Here is a 21,625-nt window from a genome sequence, read left to right as displayed (position 1 = left end):
TTTGGAGATTTTGTTGAGGATGTTGTTCAAAGTTCGCTAGGCTCTTGAAGCTGCTCAGCGTTGAGCTTTTATCCAAAACATTTCTTCATCTTCAGCTGCTCTTGGTGGCATCTGACGAACAGTGAGAAGTAGACGAGTGAGTGGTCAGTTCAGCATTCAGCTACGCTGGTCATCAGTCTTGCTGATGGGTGCTTTCAAAGAACTGTGTCCCTTGATAGGTTCAAGTTGGTTCCTTCTGGATGATTTTCTTTGTGTAAAGCAAGCCCTTCTTAATGATTGTGTTCTCCCTCTCCATTTCACTTCACAACCACTGAATTAAGTCTGGCTCATTTCTGTTAAATGTGTCTTTCGTCCTCATTGCAGTAACAATAATAAAGCAAACAATTATTCTTTCGTCCTAACTCAAAAAACTGCCAGTTCAGCATGTTTTGTTTGAAATGCTATATTCTTAGCCTAATCTGCAACACTGTGTTAAAAATATTATGGTGAGATATGCCCAGGTTTGGTAGATTTTGGCAGCAAAGGGCACATTTCATAACTTTGTTGTTTCAAACATTGAATAAAATGTGAACAATTTTCTTTGTTGCCCGTTGTTCCTAACCACTGCATTTCAGTTGATCAAAATGTCTTTATGGCATTGCCATTAAAATGGGTATCCTGCAGTTCTGATGGCACTTTTCATCCTCTAAAGTAACTGAGTGTCCCCAGGAAACATTGGCAATATAACAGATGACAAAAAAAATGTAAGCCTTCACACTGGTTAATTTTCATACCTTAAAAATAAATCAGTTCTTTACTTTTTAAAAACTGTGACAAACCTCTTATAAATCATCCTTATTATTAATACAAGTGCCATGGTAAACACTTCTCACTGTGTTTTTGTTTGTAAAAAGTACAAGTGACAATAAATGAATAATCTATTCTGTTCCAAATCATCAGGTATTCGCTAGGGTTGTTGCAGCATGTTTAATTTGGGATAATGGTGGTAACTTTTGGCAAGACAACTTAAATTAATACTCGTCACTTTATAAAATTGCAATCAAAAACAAAATTATCCTGGTGTGGGCAGGGCCAGATGCTACTTTAAATATTGCAGTGAGGCCTTTGTCAGCCATTTTGAATGCTCTAGACAATGCAAAGAACGACAAACAGCAAGTCTGTTAAATTTAATGGTACAGGCGTGGCTGACAGCCATTATTAGTGTGTCAGTGACTGTTTTAGGCTCTGTATGAAGAATTCCACTGAGAGTGCAAAATGTGAGATAAAATCTAAACAGTGTGACTAATTTTCCCTCTCTTCTGGAAGACTTGGAAATATGCAAGAAAAATGACTGAAAATGGAAAACCATAACTTTTATCTGTTCACTTCCAAGTACTCAAATATTTTGTTCAGTGAGAAGTTGTTCATCAACAATGATATTTCTGATGTTAGCGAGGTTCCTTCAGAATATCATATGGTTAGTCTACTTGGTATTTATAAATAATTAGGAACTTGGAAGGCTGTTCTTAACCTGTAAAATAGGAACTTGGAAGGTTGTTCCTAATACCTTTCCGGTATTACTCTTGTGCTGACGACAATGAAGGGCAGACAATAACTTAGATGAATTAACTTCTGATTTCTCCTCCTCTCCTATAGGTTATGCCTAACCCCCACTACGGATCTGTTAACGAACCTAACAGGGAGATGTGCGATCACAAGTACGGCCTAACATTGATATGGCGAATGGAGTGCTTTACAGAGAAATAATCTTCATAAAAATAAGTACAGAATAATGCCTCCTTGTTTCTAATACATAAAACATATTGTGCAAGTTGACATAGTTGTAGAATCATAAGTATAGAAGCAGAAAATGACGCTCATTGTTCATTTGGCAAATCACAATGAAGTTACCTACTTCATGCTGATCTCTCTGCAAATATCAATGCTGATGATGCAAGTGACATCTTGCCAAAGCAAAAAATGTTTGTAAAACAGTTTTTCATAAAGCACAGGTTTATTGGTGTTTATTTCCTCTGAGGGCCACCTACATCCCACTTTGGAGCTAAACACTGCTTCGGAACCTGTAAAATATGATACTCTGCTATATACAAGATCACTTATGGTGTAAACGGATCACAAAAACAGTTTCTTATTCCAGAACTCTTTCTTTTTGTATCTAAAACATCCTGCACTTATGCACACTTATAATATGTTTATGAAGCTGGCAGTTAGTAATGAAATATTTATGTTTGAGAGCTGATAATTTTAAAATACCGCAATCAAGAATAAACATATCTTACAGAAAGGAGGAGGAGAAATGTGAATCAATCATGAAGGCTTGCTGTAAAATGGTTAATTATGCAGCTGTGTGATGAGGTCACAGAGATTGAATGGGCCCTTTGTTTATGTGTACTGGCTGAAGAATGTCAAAAATTAAATCAAACCATTTTCCTCTGAAAACCTTTAAATTGCTTCCACTAAAATGGAAAATATTTCAATAGGAAGTCCTAATTTTAAAATATATTTAAGAACGTATCGGCTGCTCTGGCTGTAACTCAAAGTTGTGCAACATATTAGACAAAAGAAGAGGCACTGAGGTTGAAATTGTTATCACAGTTTTTTTTACATATCTTGAGAATGGAGATTGATATTTGATGTTTTTCTACACTTATTTCCTGGTTATTTAATATAATAAATGGTAAAGCAAGATTTAAGGCTTTTTCTAATCCACCCAACATTGTGTTTTAACAAGAAGTTAAAAGAAAATAAAGCAGGTTATAGTCTAATGGCGAGTGACAGATGTAAACTAGCTTTCTGTTGTCCCCCTTCTGTTGTAGAGGAAATAACTGAAGGTTTGGGGAAAGCTAAATATTAAAGATGCACGAGTGTATCCCTGCCACAGAGATTAGGGCAAATTCAGAGAGGATTACCATGCTGCCTTCTGTGTCTGTTCTGCATTTGTAAACAAACTAAGGGCTTTTTGACCAAAACAAAGATTAGAATCCTTAATCGGCCTAAGAGTTTGCATGGAAATAACCTTTAGCATTGGGATGGAGCGCAGGTTGGGGGATGGGGTAAGTTGCATTAACATCTGATTTACTGCAGTATCATAAAGCTGAATGCACACACTGGGCTATGTCATTTCCAATTATTAAGAGGAGAGATTAAGTGCCTTGTCAGCTTTTTCAACCCTGCAGCAAGAACAAAGCTTTTACGAATCAGGTGAAACTGCTGCAGTTCCGTCTTCCATGGTAGAATGGTGCACCGTGCACAGATATATTTCCCATTGTTCCACAAAGCACAAGGTGGAGAGTAAGGGGGTGTCACCATATCACAAAAAGAGAGCTAACAATCATGTCTGAAATAATGTGGTAAACTGCTGTGGTACTGTCAATTCTAGGAGGAAAAAATAGATTGAGAGGTCTTGCCGCATTGCACTCTGTACCGCACTCCACTATGTCAATGGATCAGACTATGTGTAAGTAGTGCAGGGGTTGTGCTAAAAAAATGGCCTAGCCATTGAAACCATAGTTTCAATTGTGGGTAAAGATCTCAAGGACTGCTTTTTTTGTAATACACATATTTTCACATCTTGCCTCCCATTTTCTAAATTACTTAATTCTGACCATGTTTAGCTATCAGTCACAGTAAAGCCTAGTTTTAATGTTTAATTTTACAATGTGTAGATTGGATTTACAATATGAAACTCAGGATTTTGTGGAATAGGAAAGACTAAAGCATTTATAGTAATATACCTTAAAGGCAAGCAATCCATATGGGAAAATGTTGAAAATGAAAATCGGACTCAAGCAAGTAATTTAAATCCAAATTTGAAATTTAAATCTTGCTGTTCATTTTCTGAATGCAGTTTCTAATGAAAGGCCAGCAAAAATACCTAAACTCATATTAGAAAATTAAAGTCCTTGAGTATTCTGGAAGTTGGAAATTGCCCCAATAATATACTCAATCAATTATCTCTCAGTGGTAACTGAATCCCCCTAAACTAAAAGAATATTAGCACTGCAATTGCAGAAACTGGTAATTTTGTATAAAAACAAAGGCAGGGATTGATCTGATAATGACAGTACATTTTCATTTGACATTGTGCTGAAAATTATTTCATAGAGTTGGCTTAACTGTATCAATGAGTGCATCACAAGCAATAGTTTTTGCTGATATCTAGTTCCAATGCACCACCTAATTAATGAGTATTGATATTTGAGGTCAAGTTTTAGAAAATACTTCATAATTTAGCATAGATTTTTGTTTTTGTTTTAGAATTCAACTAGATCCAATTAAGATACAAGTAAATATGGAGAATAGTGATTAGATTAGATTCCCTACAGTGTAGAAACAGGCCCTTCGGCCCAACAGGTCCACACTGCCCCTTGGAGAATCCCACCCAGACCCATCCTCCTATAACCCACACTCCCCTGAGCACTACGGGCAATTTAGCATGGCCAATCCACCTAGCCTGCACATCTTTGGACTGTGGGAGGGAACTAGAGCACCCGGAGGAAACCCATGCAGACACAGGGAGAACGTGCAAACTCCGCACAGATAATTACCCAAGGCTGGAATCGAACCCGGGTCCCTGGTGCTGTGAGGCTGCAGTGGTAGCCACTGAGCCACTGTGCCGCCTGTGCACTAAGTGCAGTAAGTAAAGAAGGGCATTAAGTATAGGAGTTGGGAGGTTACGTGGACCTGTACAGGTCCACGGTTAAGTCACTTGCGGAATAGTGTGTGTAATTCTGGTCACCCTGCTGTAGGAAAGATGTTGTGAAAGTTGAATAAGTTCAGAAAAGATTTACAAGGGTGTTGCCAGGGTTGGAGTGTTCAAGCTTTAGGGAGAGGCTACAAAGGCTGGGGCTATTCTCCCTGGGGTGTTGAAGGCAGAGCGTGACCTTTTAGAGGTTTATAAAATTATGAGGGGCATAGACAGTGTAAATAGACAGGGTCTTTTCCCTCGGGTGGGGGAGTCAAAAACTGCAGGACAGAGATTTAAGGTGAAAGGGGAAAGATTTATAAAGGGAGTCAGGGACAAATTTTTCATGCAGAGGGTGGTGCATTTATAGAATGATCTGCCAGAAGAAGGGGTGTAGGCTGGCACAATTACAACATTTAAAAGGCATCTAGATGGGCATATGAATAGAAAGGATTCAGAGGAATATGGGCCAAATGCTGGCAAATGGGACCAGATTTATCGAAGATATCTGGTCAGCATGGCTGAGCTGGACTAAAGGGTCTGTTTCCGTGCTGTGCATTTCTATGACTCAATGTGTAAACAATAAATATGAAGGTGCAAACAGTTAAATACATGATGATCTCAAAACTCAATTATTAGTTCTAAAATTAAGGAATGTGTGACCTTTCCTCATTTGTGGAGGAGATTTGTATTGAAAATTCTTCAAATCCGTCTTTAGAGATTATATTGCCAAGCTTGACTGTGCTATCTCCTTCTCTAGTGCAATTATGCCAAATTTTAGGATTAGAAAATCCAGGAAATGACATGCTGTGATGTGTAAATGTGAGCTTGATCCCACAAGCCAGAAGTTATTAGATGATTTTTTTGGATTTGTTTCTGACTACTTTTGAACAGGAATGGGCTAAAATCTATAACAGAATACTGTGCACAGTATATTAATCATTGTATTCCAATGGATCACTTTATTCTAGGGACAGAAAATATATGCATATGTATATGAATATATTTATATAAAATATATGAAAATATATAACAGAAAAAGACCATTTTATGAAAGAGTGTTATTCTATAATTATGCTGTTAATGCAGAAATACCCTTAGAAAGAGGATGTAATCATAGTCTAATATTTGAATAGTTTTAAAAAAAAATTGCATTGTTTCATTATATCACTAAGACATATAAATATTTAAATATAGGGAATAATTTCCAAATATTATTTGTAAAGACTTATTCAATTACTATTCTATATTTGCTGTTTGGGCTTTATTTAAAAGCTAAGAATTAATTTTTCTGTTATCGTGTTACTATGAATTCACTGACCTTTTTTTTACCCCATCAGGTTCACTTTACAAACAGTAGTAATAATTCCATTGTTGACGCTAAACTAACTACAGCATCTAAAACTTTACAAACATGCCAAACAATAGAAGGAAGTCCTAAAGTACTATTAGGATCCTTTTAAATTCAGTACCGACTTTGGAAGCAAACCACAGTGATATAGATTTACTCTATCCAGATCCCTACTAAAAATGTTAGAAATATCCTTTACTTAAGTATGTTATTTTGCTGCTTTCATTCAGAGGCGCAGTATATTGTACAGGCATTTTAAAAAAAGGTAATAACTTTCATATGCTTATATGTTCATTGACATATTGATAAAGAAAACTTTGAATTCCAATTTTCTCTCTAATGTATTTCAGCATTCACACATGCAATCTTACATTAAAATGATGTGTTTTGAAAGTCATATAAAAATGGGTAATTCTACTGGGCACTCTACTTTTCTGAAAGCCATAAATGGCATACGTTATTTCAGATCTTAAGTATGCTTTTCCATTTGTTAATATTTTTGAAAACCTCATCAGTAATATTATTTACACTGAACATGTGTACACTTCTGTGTTAACATTTTTCTAAGTAAGTGTCGTCTAAAAAAGAATTTTGAATAATTAAATAAAAGATTGATAGATACAGTCCCTATATTGGCATCTGTGCAGAACAATACTCAGAGTTATACTTCCTGCTGTTTTTTCATACTTGACCAGTGAATGAAGGATACAGAATGCTTATTTGCAACTTCAGGGCCATACTCCCTAGGAAACTATTTTTAGACATAGAGTAGGAAGGGCAATGGTTCTTGCATCACTAAAAACATTTCATTCCAATTAAAAACAAACTCTCAGGCATTTCTACAGCATATCTTGGCATTTTCAAAATCGTTTTAACCAGACCAGATCTGCATTGAAAATGTCCTAATTTTCACAGTTTCAGTGTACTCGTGACTGAGATCATCTAGCTGACTCCAGAATTATACAGCATGTTCAATACATGCACATTGGAACCACTTTGCATCAACATCAAAGTGCTATCTTAGCTAGAGCCATAACAAAGATATGCCAATACGTCTGCAAAATTGGTATGTCAAACTGGTGACATTTAGAAATCTGAATCCATTTTACTGAATGACTTGCTGTGCTTACAAGTTTTGTGAAATTAAACAAATATAGAAAATGAATAGTGAATATAACAGACACTGGAGAAAAGCCACAGATCAAATACAAGGATTATTTAAAACAAACAAAAAAGTAGTGATTTAGCACGTGCTGCTTTTGTCATACCCAAGCAGATTTGCCTAGCTTCTCTGACAATACAGAGGGAACGTCCATTAGTGCCTTGTGCACAGCACCCACATAATGAATAGGCAATGCTCATTCATGGCAATTATCTTGGGACATTTGAAGCTTCCCTGTGCACAATCAGGATATTTACATATAGCATGTCATGTTCAGGTGACAAATTTTCGAGGACAGTATTGCCATCTGTCACCAACTGAGCTGTGTGACACTCAGGGTGTCACCAGATAAGCTCAGGCCCCCTGCATGATGAAAGAATTGTTAATTCAGACTGTTTAAATCTCTACCCGAATTGAGCAAAGCACAGCTCACTTGCAGAAGAAAAAGAGCAACCACGTTTAGACTAAAGCAAGCTAATACACTGCACAGAGATTCAAGTCTGAGCATCTTAGGGGTTCTTACCAATACACAGGATAAAGATCAGAGTTTGTTACCTTGGGCACAACATAATTGGGAAGCAGTGGAAATGGAAGTGCAGTAAGAATATAACAGAATTAGAGCTGCTGCCCAAAAATGAATCTGAACACCCCTCACAGAATTAGTGTTGAATAAGAATGTCATCCCTTCTGCAGAAAATACATTGTTCCCATCTTTTAAATTCTGGGTTTTCTTCATGGATGAGAAATGTACACATATCAAAAATCACAAGTTCTGAAGAGCCTTTTTATTTCCATTTCACAGTATGCCCCTGGTCTGTGATTTTTTTTTTCAAATTCACTTGCACCAAGTACGGTTTTTAAAATGATTGAGGTAGCCCAGTTATGAATCTGCAAAAGTCAGAAAATAATTCCATTCATAAATATATATACCACTTTCATCATGTTTACACGACCTGAATTTGACTAACAAAGATTGACAATGATCCATGCATTTGGCACAAAGCCTGCAAATGTTACCTCAGTAGTTTGCATAGTAAGGAATCAATTTACAATGACGGTTTCATTAATGAAGGCAAGTTCAGAACAAGGTGGTAGCATTTCTGAATCTCTCTTTTAAAAAAACAAAATAATTTTCCATTTTACTTAATACTTAGGTGGTGTGAATAGAAGATACGTTTGTTAAAACTGATTTTAAAGTTTGCCAATATAACTGTCTCTCAAAAGCTATGAAATGTTCCTGTCTTCTACACACAGTTCCTGTGCTATCATGACAGAGAAAGCAACTCACTGGAAATTATGGAATCAGATTGATGCTAGCATCCTTCTATAATTCAGACTGTGACACACTATGCATAGGATTTTTGTGTTTGAAGCGAGTGTTTGGACAACTACAATGCCCAGGCTTGGTCATATAAAATTTATGATCTACAAAACGATTTTTCTTTTAGCATTATAATTTAGATTGGTTAAGAATCATCAACTGAATTTTTTGAAATAGGGTTGAGAGGGGAAGGAGCAGCATTGAAAAAAATATTAGCATTGCAGCTCCTCCCTAAACTGATAGAATTCCCACTGAGAAGTCACTGGGGACACAGCACCTCTCTCGTATCCTATAAAATTAATGGATGAAAATCTGAGGCCTCACTCTCTGAGGAAGCTGCGGGCCGTCTTTAATATGTAATAAGATCATCCTAGCACTAAATTAGTGAAATCGGAGAATGAGTGCACACAATAAGACTTTAACTCCAGAGTGGAACACATCAATATATTAAAGTAGGGTTGTGCAATTAAGAGTTACAAATGCTTGGCAATAACTCGAATTCCTTCAATGCAGTCTAAAAGCAATCCTACGCCTTTTTGTTCCTTGTTGGTACAGAAGAACCCCATCCCCCAGATAACTGGCGCAGCCCCAGCAGATTAATGCTGTGTAGCCTGACGCGTGGCCGGAGAGAAATTAATCAAAAATCAACAGCCCACAGGATTAATTTAGTAAGTAAATTCCTGTCATCACATAATCATCAGCAATGTAATATTTGACTTTCATCAAATCAGTTTCAGCCAAGCAGCCAGGGCTAATAACGGAACTGAGAAACAGCTGTTGTCCACCTCCCCCCATGGGTTTTAGAGGAAGAGCTCTCTGTCTTATCATGACCCTCTGCAGCAAACATTTCTGATGCAAGCGCGAAAGAGATTGTGTTTTTTTCTCTCTCTCTCCTTTTGCAGTTCTATTATTCTGCTTTTACAACAGCGCGTCACTCCCAGAGTAGGCTGACATAGACACACTGTCTCGTTTGAAAATCTAATAACAACTTCTATGCTACATCTCATCGTCCCACCCCCTCCCTTCCCGACTGAGGTTTCGTACATAGTGATGGAAAATAAATCCTAAAAATGATCGCTGTCTCAGGGGGAAAAAAGCAGAAGACAAAGCTACTTGCACAGTGTTTGATATTCATTGCCCCCAAGTACTTCTTATGCACTTCTGTATCCAGTAAACCTCAAGCTAGCTGTTTTCTGTTTCAAAATATTGACTGTAGAGTCACAGCGTTTCATTGTTGCAACCTTTCCCATCCCTAATAACAATCGAATTCTATGTGATTTTGTTGTATGAAAGTTTTTCATACCAGTATTAAACCGTTACTTTAACAATCATTTGTATAAATTCAGTCTAAATATTTTACAGAGAACCTTGAGGTGAAAAACAATCGAAGTTCCTATTAAAAAAAATCTGTCAAATCAGACTTTAGCCTTCTAACCCATCACTCCCGTAGGCTGATTTACAGAGAAAGACGACAGTCAGAAGCATGCTGACAAGCTTGTTTACAGTCCTCAGGGCTGTTTGATCCGAATTCGAGACATTGTTGGATGAAGACGTTGGAAACCGATGGTTTAATCTACAGATCACCATTGTCAATTAAAAGACAGCGCCTGTCAACATTTTACATCCTTGTCATTATATAACTACCTGAGAATGCATATATGACTGTACCAAAGTAAATATTATAATTGTGTTCTGTTGTAGGCATAACAAACATTCCAATTTTAATTTCTATACATTTTCTAAAGCTCACAAGAGCAGTTATATTTACTCTGAAAATTTAAAAAAATGTCGCTCCCCTGAACTGCCTGGTGTGTTTTGAAATCAGTCTGCCACCTTCATCTGATTAAAATCTAATCGATTCCGAACACCATAAATCTGGCAATAATTTGCAGGTTTGGCTGTTTTGTTAAAAAAAATACATTGCACAACTGCTTGAACCAAACGTGACCCAGCACATCATTCCATTGCACACGTTACTCCCTGCACAAGGTTCTATGCATTTGTTAATGTGATTGTATTACCATGGAGTAATTATTCAGGCCCTGAAGGAGAACAGAGCAACAACGTAAGTGCACTCATTTAAACCAATGTCATCATTGAAGATTAAATTTATAATGTCAGGTCTGTGCAAAAACTGAAGCACACAACCAGAGGTGGTTTACATTTGTACTTGATCTTTTCAGTGGTGCTATGAACAGGAAATTCAAGGTAAGGGGCACAACTGGAGTGGAATATTGTGTGCAGTTTTGGTCTCCTTTTCTGAGGAACGATGTACTTGCTTTCGAGGGAGTGCAGCGAAGGCTTACCAGGCTGATTCCAGGGATGGTGGGTCTGACGTATGAGGAGAGATTGATTAGTTTGGGATTGTTTTCGCTGGAGTTCAGATGAATGAGAGGGTATCTCATAGACACTTAAAATTCTAACAGGACAGGACAGGACAGGTGTAGGGAGGATGTGCGTGTCCAGAACCAGGGGCCACAGTATGAGGATTTGGGGTAGACTATTTAGGACAGAGATGAGTAGAAATTTCTTCACCCAAAGAGTAGTGAGCCTGTGGAATTCATTACCACAGGAAGTAATTGATGGCAAAACATTGAATGTATTCAAGAGGTGTCTAGGTATAGCAACTGGAGCGAATGAGATCAAAGGTTATGGGGAGAAAGCAGGATTAGGCGATTGAGTTGGTCAATCGGCCATGATCATGATGAATGGTGGGGCAGGCTCAAAAGGGCCAAAGGGCCTCTCCTGCTCCTTTGTTTCTATGAATGTTCCAAACTGAATGTGAAGCACTACAATAACTGCTTAGCTTTACATGTAGTAAATCAGAGAGAAAATATTTCTTCTCAAATTTCAGGGACAAACAGGTTTAGTTCAAATTAAATTTTGCAGAACATCTCTGTCTATTGTAGGAAATTAGAAAGGACCATCACCTCAGCATGGCTGTCACTCACTTTCATTGAGTCTTTTTGTCCAGGTCTTTCTTAGCTTCGTGAGCACCTGTCGATAAACTGCAATTCATTGTTAGGAGTTGTGCTGACAAATTGGTCCACATTAATGTTCACAGTGGCTCCCGAATGCAGCAACGCTGGAGGGGATCAAGGCCGCTTCTTCTGTCTTTTAAGCAGCTTGCCGTCAAACAGATTCACCACAAAGCAGGTTCTGTGGGGGTTTGGCTAGTACCAGAATTAGGACTACAGCATTTTCTAAAAGGAAACAGGTAAGATATCTGTTTGTTTCCAACAAACTGCTCATCTTCAAACAGATTTAATTATTCCCTCAAAATAATGTTTATTCATTATATTGAAAAGAAAAAAACTCAGGAGGCATGCAAAACAAGGACAATTCAGACTGCACTTAAGAAGCTTAAACAAAATAGAAATTTGTGTTCTATAGCGTTGACATGTTGCATGAGTGAGCTTTACAAATCGCTTGTGTGTAGTTAGCAGTGTTAGAAACTGAAAGGCGCACAGTTTCTCTGACTGTCAACTAGCTGCTATCTAACCGCAGACATACCAACTAACCTGAAATGAGATGAAAGGAAAGTAATGAAAATAGTATTGGTTTCATCTTGAAAAAGTGCCCCTTCATTGGCAGGGGATAATGTTGACTGTCTCAGTTTGTTCTTGCTGATCGATGAAGTAGAAATGCAGTGATAGACCTAGAGGAGGAGGAGGAAGGTCCTAAGAGATAGTCTGAAGTTAATTTGTCTTTGAGTATTTGCAAAATGTAAACATTTTGAATCTTGCATAAAAAAATTACACAAATAGGTGGGCATTCAGTGCTTCATTATAGAAAAAAGTAGAACTCCGCAATAATCTATTTAATGTCAGGGTCAAAGAAATTGGAAGAGAAGTAATATAAATAAATTTTCTATTACAGATACACTATCCCTGTATCTCTCCATCTCCAACATTTCTCATTCACCGAGTAATAGAGTCATACAGCATGGAAACAGAGCCTTCAGTCAACAAAACTAGTCTCAATTACCTGTGCTCAACCCTTATCTGTCCAAACCTTTCCTATTCATGAACTTATCCAAATGCCTTTTACATGTTCCTACTGTACATGAATCCATCACTTTCTCTGGCAGTTCATTTCACATACAAACTATTCTGTGTAAAAAGTTGCCCCTCATGTCCTTTTGAAATCTTTCTTCTCTTCCCTTAAAAATGTGTCCCCCTGTTTTGAACTCACCCAAACAAGGGAAAATGCCCTTGCTATTCTCCTTATCTATGCCACTCCATGATTAACCCTCTCCAGTTTAATAGTATCCTCCCTATAAAAAGGCAATTAGAACTGCACACAGTATTCTAAAAGAGGCCTCACCAACGTCCTGTATAACCTCAACATGACATCCCAACTCTTATAATTTGAGGAATGAAGGCAAGCATACCAAATGCCTTCTTAACCATTAATTGTGTAAGTTCTGACGTGTTTGTATAACCAAAATGCAAAATCTTGCATGTATCCAAATTAAACTCCATTTGCCATTCCTCAGCCCATTGACTCAATTGATCAAGAGCTCTTTGTAATCTTAGATATCCTTCTTCACTGTCCACTATGCCACCAATTTTAGTGTCATCCACAAATTTACTAACTATGCCTTCCACATGCTTATCCAATCATTTATATAAATGTCAAACAAAAGTGGGCTCAGTACCGATCCCTGTGGAATATGATCTCCAATCTGAAAAAATAATCTTTTTTCTGTATTTCTTACCATCACGTTTCATTTTGATTTGACTGCATCCATTCATGTGTGGATTTGATTCCTTATTGTTCACCACAACCTTTCCATCCAAATGAAGGTAAACATGCTACAAAGGAGTGCTACTGAAGTAGACCTGAAAACCCCTAAACATAATGGAAGTCAGAACTGAAATATTCAAGGTAAGTTCAACAAAAGATGTTAGTCTAAGCATGTTTCACGCTGATATTTAACATTATCAAATCAATTTTCAGAAATGCATAAAAATCTCTACCTAACTTTTCTGAACAAAATCTAAATTTGTGCTGTTTGCCATAAAAGCATCACTGCAGACCTTAAAGTGTTAGCGGGCATTAGGTGGTGTTAATTGTTGATTAGAGTAAAGGCTTGTAAAATTACAGAGAAGCTGCGGGTTCAATTTAGAACAATTGTGGTTATTTGATTTTCCCGAGGCATAAATAGAACAGGCAGAGCAGTACTGACCAAATCCTTCAAAACAAAATTAACTCCATAAACATACAACAATTGAGGTGCGAAAGTATGATGAGTTATTTCAATGACTGAATTAATACTGGATAGATTAACAAGCTGTCATTGTAGGTGCTGATATCTCTTTCTTTCCAGTCAGTGGTTTGAATAAGTATGGCTTTCTGACACAACCTTAAATGATATTTTGGTTCTGTTATCATATGAAGCTCTCTGGCTTCTGTGATCGAATATCTGTAGCCAGGTTTAGTTATGTGTCACATTAGAATTTAATAATAGAATCCCTGCAATGTGGCATCAGGTGATTAAGCCCATCAAGTCCAGACCAACTCTAGTGTGCATCCCACCCACACCCACACCCACCCCATACCAGTAACCATGCATTTCCCAAAGCTAACCCAAGCATATCCTTGGACACTATGGACAATTTAGCATGGCTAATCCACCTAATCTGAACATTTTTGCACTGTGAGAAGAAACCAGAGTACCCACAGGAAACCCACAATGCTAGACAGTGTAAGTGAACCCAGGTCCCTAATACTGTGAGGCAGCCGTGCTCACCACTTAGCCACCATGCTGCCCAAATACTTGTGTTTCTTTTCACGTGGGTGCTCTTCCATTAGTTAAATAGTCAAGGAATTCCACTGTTATCTCCACTCCTCTATACATAGTGTAATAAATGTGGGAGTAAAGGGTCCTCTAAAAATAGCAGCAAAATATTGCAATGAAAATTGTACAGACTGACGCGACAACCATAAGTATGGAAATAAAAGCAGATGATTTTTTTTAAAAGACCTGAATAATGATTCTATTTGATTTCTCAAATGCCACATCATTAGAAAAAAAATGAGAATGCATTCAGACTCATTGAAAACTTAATGTTATCACTCTGCTTTCAATTATAGAAACACCCTTCAATTAAAAATAAAGTTTCTTCAATTTCCAAATAAACATTTGGTTCAATACCTCTTATGAGTAGTCAATTGTCATTATCTACTGATTGAAAACAAAATCAGTGACAATATTCATGTTTAACTTGAAAATGTTTTTGCACAAATCAGAGCCTTAATATGTAGGCAGGACTAATGATAAACATATTTTAGATATAAACTATTTTTGGAGCAGTGTGTTCCTCTTGGAATACTGTGAGCATCTCGAGAAGTATTCAAACTGATTAGCCAGCATCTTCGACAACATATTGTGCATTTTACAGTTTCTGAAAGCAGACAAAATGTTCTCAGTAAAATTCTTGTCTATAACAGGAGCCTACTCATCTTCCCAAAGAAATACACAGGAGGTTAAACCATAGGCACAGGAGCAGAATTAGGCCTTTCAGCCTGTCACCATTCATTGAGATCACAGCTGATTTAATGATCCTCAATTCAATTTTTCCACCTTACTTCTATAATCCTGGATTCCCTTACTGATTAAAAATATATTGATCTCAGCATTACACACACTTAATGATATACAACATCGTGTAGCAACAAATTGCAGATGCACTGCCCCGAAATTCCTCTGCACCTCAGTCTTAGTTTGCTGTTTCCCGGGATGGCAGGACTGACACGTGAAGAAAGACTGGATCAACTGGGCTTGTACTCACTGGAATTCAGAAGAATGACCGGAAAGATCCCAGAAATGTGTAAAAACCTGATGGTACTGGACAGGCTAGATATAGGAAGAATGCCCCTGATGTTGGGGATGTCCAGAACTAGGGGTCACTGTCTAAGAATAAGGGGTAAGCCATTCAGGACCGAGACAAGGAAGAATTTCTTCACTCAAGAGTTGTGAACCTGTGGAACCTTCTTCCACAGAAAGCTGTTGGGCCAGTTTGTTAGATATATTAAAGAGGGAGCTGGTTGTGGCCCTTATGGCTAAAGGCATCAAGGATATGGAGAGAAAGCAGGAATGGGATACTGAGATTATATGATCAACCACGATCATATTGATTGGTGGTGCTGGCTGAAAGGGCTGAATGGCCTACTCCTGCATTTACTTGCTATGTTTCTAAATTGTATGCTAAGATTTTCCCTATGGTCCTCCACTTTCCTTTCAAGGGGACACAACCTCCAGCGTTGCCCCTATGCATCCTGTATGTTTCAATGAGGTCATCACTCATTCTTCTGAATCCTAAAGGGCAACAAAGCCAACCTACTCAATGTCTCCTCATAAGAAAATTCCTCCATACATGGAATCAACTCAGGGACCGTCTCTGGATTGTCTCCAATGCCGGCATATATATTTCCTTAGTTAAGGGGACCAAAAATGTTTGCAGTATTCCAAATGTAGTCTGACTTGTGCCTTGTGTAGTTTTAACAAGCCATTCTTATTGTTATACTCTCTTCCCTTTGAAATAAAGACCAACATTCCATTTGCCTCCTCTATTACTGACTGAACTGGGGATGCTAGCATAAGGAGCCCTAAATTGCTCTGTGCTGTAACTTTATGCAGTCTTTTCCCTTTAAAGTAACATTCAGCTCTTCTCTGCTTCCTGCCAAAGTGCATATACTCACATTGTCCCACATCATATTCCATCTGTTTGCTGCACTATTAGGAAATTGCTTGTAATTAGGTTAGTTTTGTGAGCCCATTGTATAATTGCCTTTCACATTACATTATTTGTTATATTTTGCTGAAAGGAGAGACATATTGCTAAAGCTTGTCTCAATGAGTAAAAATGCATCACCAATAAATCACAAACATTATTACTACCACAGAAATGGAGTGCTGATGAACAAGTCAGCTCTGATTACTGTGGAGCAACCAAGAGGGGAGTGTAGGCTCCCCACCCTTTTGGATAATTTAAAACAAGGCAGAGATCTTGCATATATTCATCTTCTTCACAAATAATGGATCCTTACATATGTCACTTCTGGGAAGCATTCTAAGATGCCACATTACAAGCAGAACTGATCATCTTAAACTGATTATTGATGTTGCTATTAGCACACTCAGGATTTTTCAGCCTTTCTAGGATAGCTTATGAGGTAGATAGGGCACTTTTCAGGTCTGAATGTGGTAGCCTTCAGCCCACTTACAATTTGCATAATGCACTTTGAAAATTAATTTGATTAGGACAGTCATTGTCTTGACCAATCATAGCAACTTGTGAACTAATTAGCATCCCTTCTTTTCTGTAGTATTAATGGTTTCAGATTTGGCATTCCTATGTTTGACCTAATCAGTACAAGTCAAAAATCGTGTCTCTTTTCAGAAATATTATTAATTGTGTTTATACAATCTAAATTTAATATGCTACTATTTTTCTTTATTTTTATACATAAACACTTAAATCCATTTTCCAATAAATATGTAGCATTCTCAGAATTAATTGCAGTCATTCAAAACCTGACAATTAGAAATTTCAATACCATCTGTACAATCATGTGTCATACCAATTGACCTGGCATCGTGCCCACAAAATATTTTTTCCCATGTCAGCAAGGTAATATCACAATTGAGAATAAATGGCACCATGAAGGATACATTTCCATAATAGTGTCACTGGAGTCAGTCTATAATCCATACAACAATTTAGTTCCCATTTAAAATTAAAGTGTACATTGAACACTTATTTTTCATTTAAATTATTTAATTAAAATATGAAATAAACAGTTCACGTGGTATATTGCTCACATGTATAAAGGACCATAGACTTGCTGCCCATGAGTTATCAGGCCCGCCTGTTGATTACATCTCTCTCAGTTCTTCACTATGTAACCTTCGTAATCCTTTAGATAAGAGGATAACAAATAAAATAATGACAAATATTCAGGTTATATTTTAAGCATCTCAATGGAAAGTAACATTAATGAATTGTTTCATCCTGCTTCATTAAGCTGTACTTTGTACATCAGCTTATAGAAATAATTCAATCTATTACACCGTGATTCATTCCTGAAACTATTTAGACTAACACCGACTATTACTGGTTCTCAAATGAAGACTGTAATAAAAATTAATCCCAAGCCATGTTCCATCCACGTCTAAACTCTATTTTCTTTTGCATGATTGTGTTAACTGTAGACAAAGAAAAACATTTCCATGCCCCTGGCCTTAAATAGAGAGAGTTCCATTCTGAACAAATCTCTATAATACCACTCTTTCTAGCTTCACACGTTTCCTATCAGATAATTTCTCATCAGCTAATCAATAAAGTAACAGTAAATTGCATTTAAATAAACATTAGCAACCACGCTAATGAACAAAATCCATCTGCAATTTGTCAAAGTCAGGAGCTCTGAACTCATTTGATGTTCATTTGTATACAGCAGGATGGGCTTTTGATAAGATTTATCTATACCCATGTATTATAATTTGTATTTTACAAAATAGCACAGATACACACCAACGATAATATGTGTGTAATAATTTTAAATCACCTGTATTGTATTCTTTTCTGTTAACGATTCAAGGCAAAGACACAGTTTGGTGGATGAGTAATTTTGGGAATGCGCAGTGCAACAATAGCAGCAGTGAAGTATAAAATTGCACCAAATTTAAACCATCTAAAATGGAGCAGTCGCAAAATAGGATCTATGATTTCAATTGTCTGCCAGGTAAAATGTCCACATTATGCTTTTTACAAGTTCTGCTGAAAATTGGTTCAATAATTTGATCATATTACATCACAGAACCCTTGTTTCTGTGTTTTTCATGGCTCTGTACTTTTAAATTTTAGAAATGTGCACTAACGGTTTATTGTTTAGACTGTTTGGAATTGAACCTTTCTGGATTTTTGTCAGTTTCCTAGCAATAATGTGACATTTCAGCTGTTTCAGCGTTAAGTATTTTGTTTCAAAATAAACCTTTTTCTGTAATCTCTTGAAGAATAAAAACAATCTATGTGCAGTTTGTTGTAACTTTATATAGCTGCATCCAATAAAGAAATATTGCCTCTTTATTGATGGGGAATGGATCAATTGCGTAAAGGTTGGAATCAGGGAAAGACAGGGAGTGCAAAGATTCAGTCAGTACCGTCAAACTCTGGTCTTATAAAGACAGCTATATTATCCAGGTCACTTTTCATACAAGTGCAGCAGAGCACCAAGAAGAGGTGAGGTGTTCCTGTTGAAAGAAAGTAAGTAATTTCTGAATTTTCCCATAAACAATGTTTTACTAGTTGACAGACATCCACGGTAGTGGAAATCCTGTCTCAAGAAAATATGTAATTAGCCAATCATTATTTTTAAAAATGAAAACCAGAGTTCTTTTGAAAATGATGGAGTAGTAATTCACTTTCAGTGGTGGCATAAAATAGCTGGTTTGGGTTGGCTGCCCGTCATTACCAGAAATTGATGTTTTACCCAATGATTGTTGATGTATTGCCATCCACTTTGTACTACTACTGGGGATAATTTTCCACCCATAAATATTTTTGAAAGAGCCTTTCTTTTCTGTAATGTGTTTTAATAAACAATGGATAAAATCAAGCTTGGTGTAAAAGAAGCTCAAAGTTGTATTTGTCTATTTGAGTGTTGTATTTATTTTGCATCCAAATATGAACAAACATTCCTTACTTAATTAGAAATGTACTGTTATGTGTTTAAAAACAGTCACTAATTTTCTTGGTAATTGGAATGTAAGAACAAGAGTAGGCCATTCAGACCCTCGGAGGTGTTCCACCATTCAATGAAATCATGGCTGATCTGTGGCCTAACTCCACATTACTACTTTTAGGCCACATCCCTAATTCCCTTGCTTAACAAAAAAAAATGATCTATCTCAGATTTAAAGCTAACAACGGATCTAGCATCCACAGCTGCGCGTGGAAGAGAGTTTGAAACATCTACCACCGTTTGTGTGTAGAAATACTTCCGAACATCTCTCCTGAATAGTCTGCCCCTAATTCTCAGACTATGCATCTGAGTTCTTGAATCCACAGTCAGTGGAAATAAATTGTCTTTGTCTAGTCTGTATTTTCCTGTTAATTACTAAAAGACTTTGATCAGATCACACTTGATAGGCTCAAACCCCAAAGTCCAGGTATCATTCTTGTAAACCTATGTTGTACTGCTTTCCAAGGTCAGTATATCCTTCTGAAGGTTTGGGACCCAGATTTGTTCGCAATATTCCAAGTGCGGTCTGGCCAGGGCTTTGTATATAGCACGTCTTCTGCATCCTTGTACTCTAGATATAAAGGCCATCATTCCATTAGCTTTCATGATTATTTTCTGCACTTTTCATGATATTCTAAAGATCTATGCATCTGAACCTCTAAGCCTCTTTGGGCACCCAATGTAATAATGCTACAATCACTCTCCCAGTGATCTAAGTACCCTGAAACAATTATGAAGGCATTCCATATGCCCGCTCTGCTTTTCATCATCATAGGAACATAGCGTACAATTCCTGTTTTAGGACACCTAAAGTTATCATATGAATGTGTGGAGCAGGTGGAATTTGAACACTGGCCACCTGGTTCATAGGTATAGATACTGTTAATATGCCACAATAGCCCTTGCTAACCAGGAGTACTTTATTTAAAGTCAACCTGTCAGAGATATTACAACAGACCACTGGAGGAAGAAAGACTTGAACTCCAGCCTCCCGGTTTAGAAGTAGGGACACTACCACAGCTTTCACATTTTTATTGAATACAAATGTCACCATCTGTCATCACGGGATTTGAACACACGACACAGATTCAGGACTTGGGGCCTGGATTCCTAGTCCAGTGACAGTACTATTAGAGCACTGGCTCCACATTCACTGCAATGTTCAAAGAATCACTGATGACAGCTGGAAGAAGTAACCGAATGGAAAAGTAGAGAGCGAGAAAGATAGAGAGAGAGAGAGAGAGACAGAGAGCGAGCAAGTGAGAAGAAAAAGGAGATTCAGAAACCTGTTCCCACTGTACATGAGTTAACAGTCAAATATTAATGCACACCCTCCAGTAGGCATGCAGGACACAATGCATTTGCATTTGGTTGAATTGGAAACATGAAACTGAAACAGAAGTGTACTCATTTCACACAAATTGACAGGTAGACTTATCTGTTCATAAGGCAGATGATTATTTTTTCCAAATCTTTATTAAGAGAATGACATAAACTTAATACATAAAATACTAGAATAAAACTTAAAACTGGAAAGAAAATCAAACTTCAAAAAATTATTCAAACAGCACTGAAGATAACCTCAGTGATGATTCTAATTACCATAAAACATACATAATCATATGGAATGTTCATTATATTTCATTTATTTGCAACGAGCGGAGTTAAATTATGTTGTTCTGTGAGCAATGTGACATATTAATTCCTTTGATTAACCATTGTCAATCAAATGACTTAAGTATTTACATCAGAAATAAATCCTCAATAACTTGTGAAGTAAGAAGACAATAAAGTGTCAAAAGCACAGAAATAATCAACTAAACCAACACCAAATGCTATTCAGCAATGTTTCTTCCAGTTTAAATTTATATACTCAGTATTGGGTATGAATTAACTTGCAAGCAATTTAAAGCAGAGAAAGGAAATAATCCTGATGTTTCCAGCATTTAACATATCTATCCAGTTGCAATTCTGCTGCATTTTAGCATCGTGGCATAATCACATACGTAAGTATATGATATTGCAATTCACACAATTTTGTCTCTTAAATTGAAATGCATCAGAACACTTTTTACATTTAACAGGCATTTGTCATTATGAAGCATAAGTATATAACTGCACGCAGTGTATGCAAAAACTGAAGAGCAGATAGTGTTACTGGTAACATAATCAAACATATGACATTCATAGTACATTCCCAATGGCAATCCAGCACAAAGGAAGATGGTTATGTAGGTTGGAGGTCAATCATCTCAGTCCCAATTCATAACTTCAGGAGTGTCTGATGAAACTAATTTTTGAATCAATCTATTCAGAGAGATTATGGCACACCTTTGGACTGGTGGGGTGGGGGGG

The 21,625-nt window shown here is 37.0% G+C and overlaps 2 long non-coding RNA genes across 6 annotated transcripts in view; one reads left to right on the top strand and one right to left on the bottom strand.

Moving 5' to 3' along the window:
* The window catches only part of LOC125452100 (uncharacterized), a 196,115-nt gene that overhangs the window by 150,382 nt on the left and 24,108 nt on the right, over positions 1-21,625 (bottom strand). For all 4 annotated transcript variants that reach the window (XR_007247459.2, XR_007247458.2, XR_007247460.2 and 1 more), the window contains exon 2: positions 17,349-17,443. This is a non-coding gene — a long non-coding RNA (uncharacterized LOC125452100). The remainder of the gene's footprint in view (positions 1-17,348; positions 17,444-21,625) is intronic.
* On the top strand, positions 10,490-19,126 carry LOC125452099 (uncharacterized). Of its 2 annotated transcripts, none has more exons than XR_007247456.2 (4): positions 10,490-10,583; positions 11,583-11,735; positions 13,327-13,408; positions 18,128-19,126. It is a non-coding gene; the product is annotated as an uncharacterized LOC125452099 (long non-coding RNA). The 2 variants fall into 2 exon arrangements; XR_007247457.2 differs by lacking the exon at positions 10,490-10,583 and adding an exon at positions 10,646-10,726.

Source organism: Stegostoma tigrinum, chromosome 5, assembly GCF_030684315.1.
Source record: "Stegostoma tigrinum isolate sSteTig4 chromosome 5, sSteTig4.hap1, whole genome shotgun sequence".
Taxonomy (NCBI): Eukaryota; Metazoa; Chordata; class Chondrichthyes; order Orectolobiformes; family Stegostomatidae; genus Stegostoma; species Stegostoma tigrinum.
The sequence above is the reverse complement of the archived record's forward strand: the minus strand, read 5'-3'. Positions and strand labels throughout refer to the sequence as shown.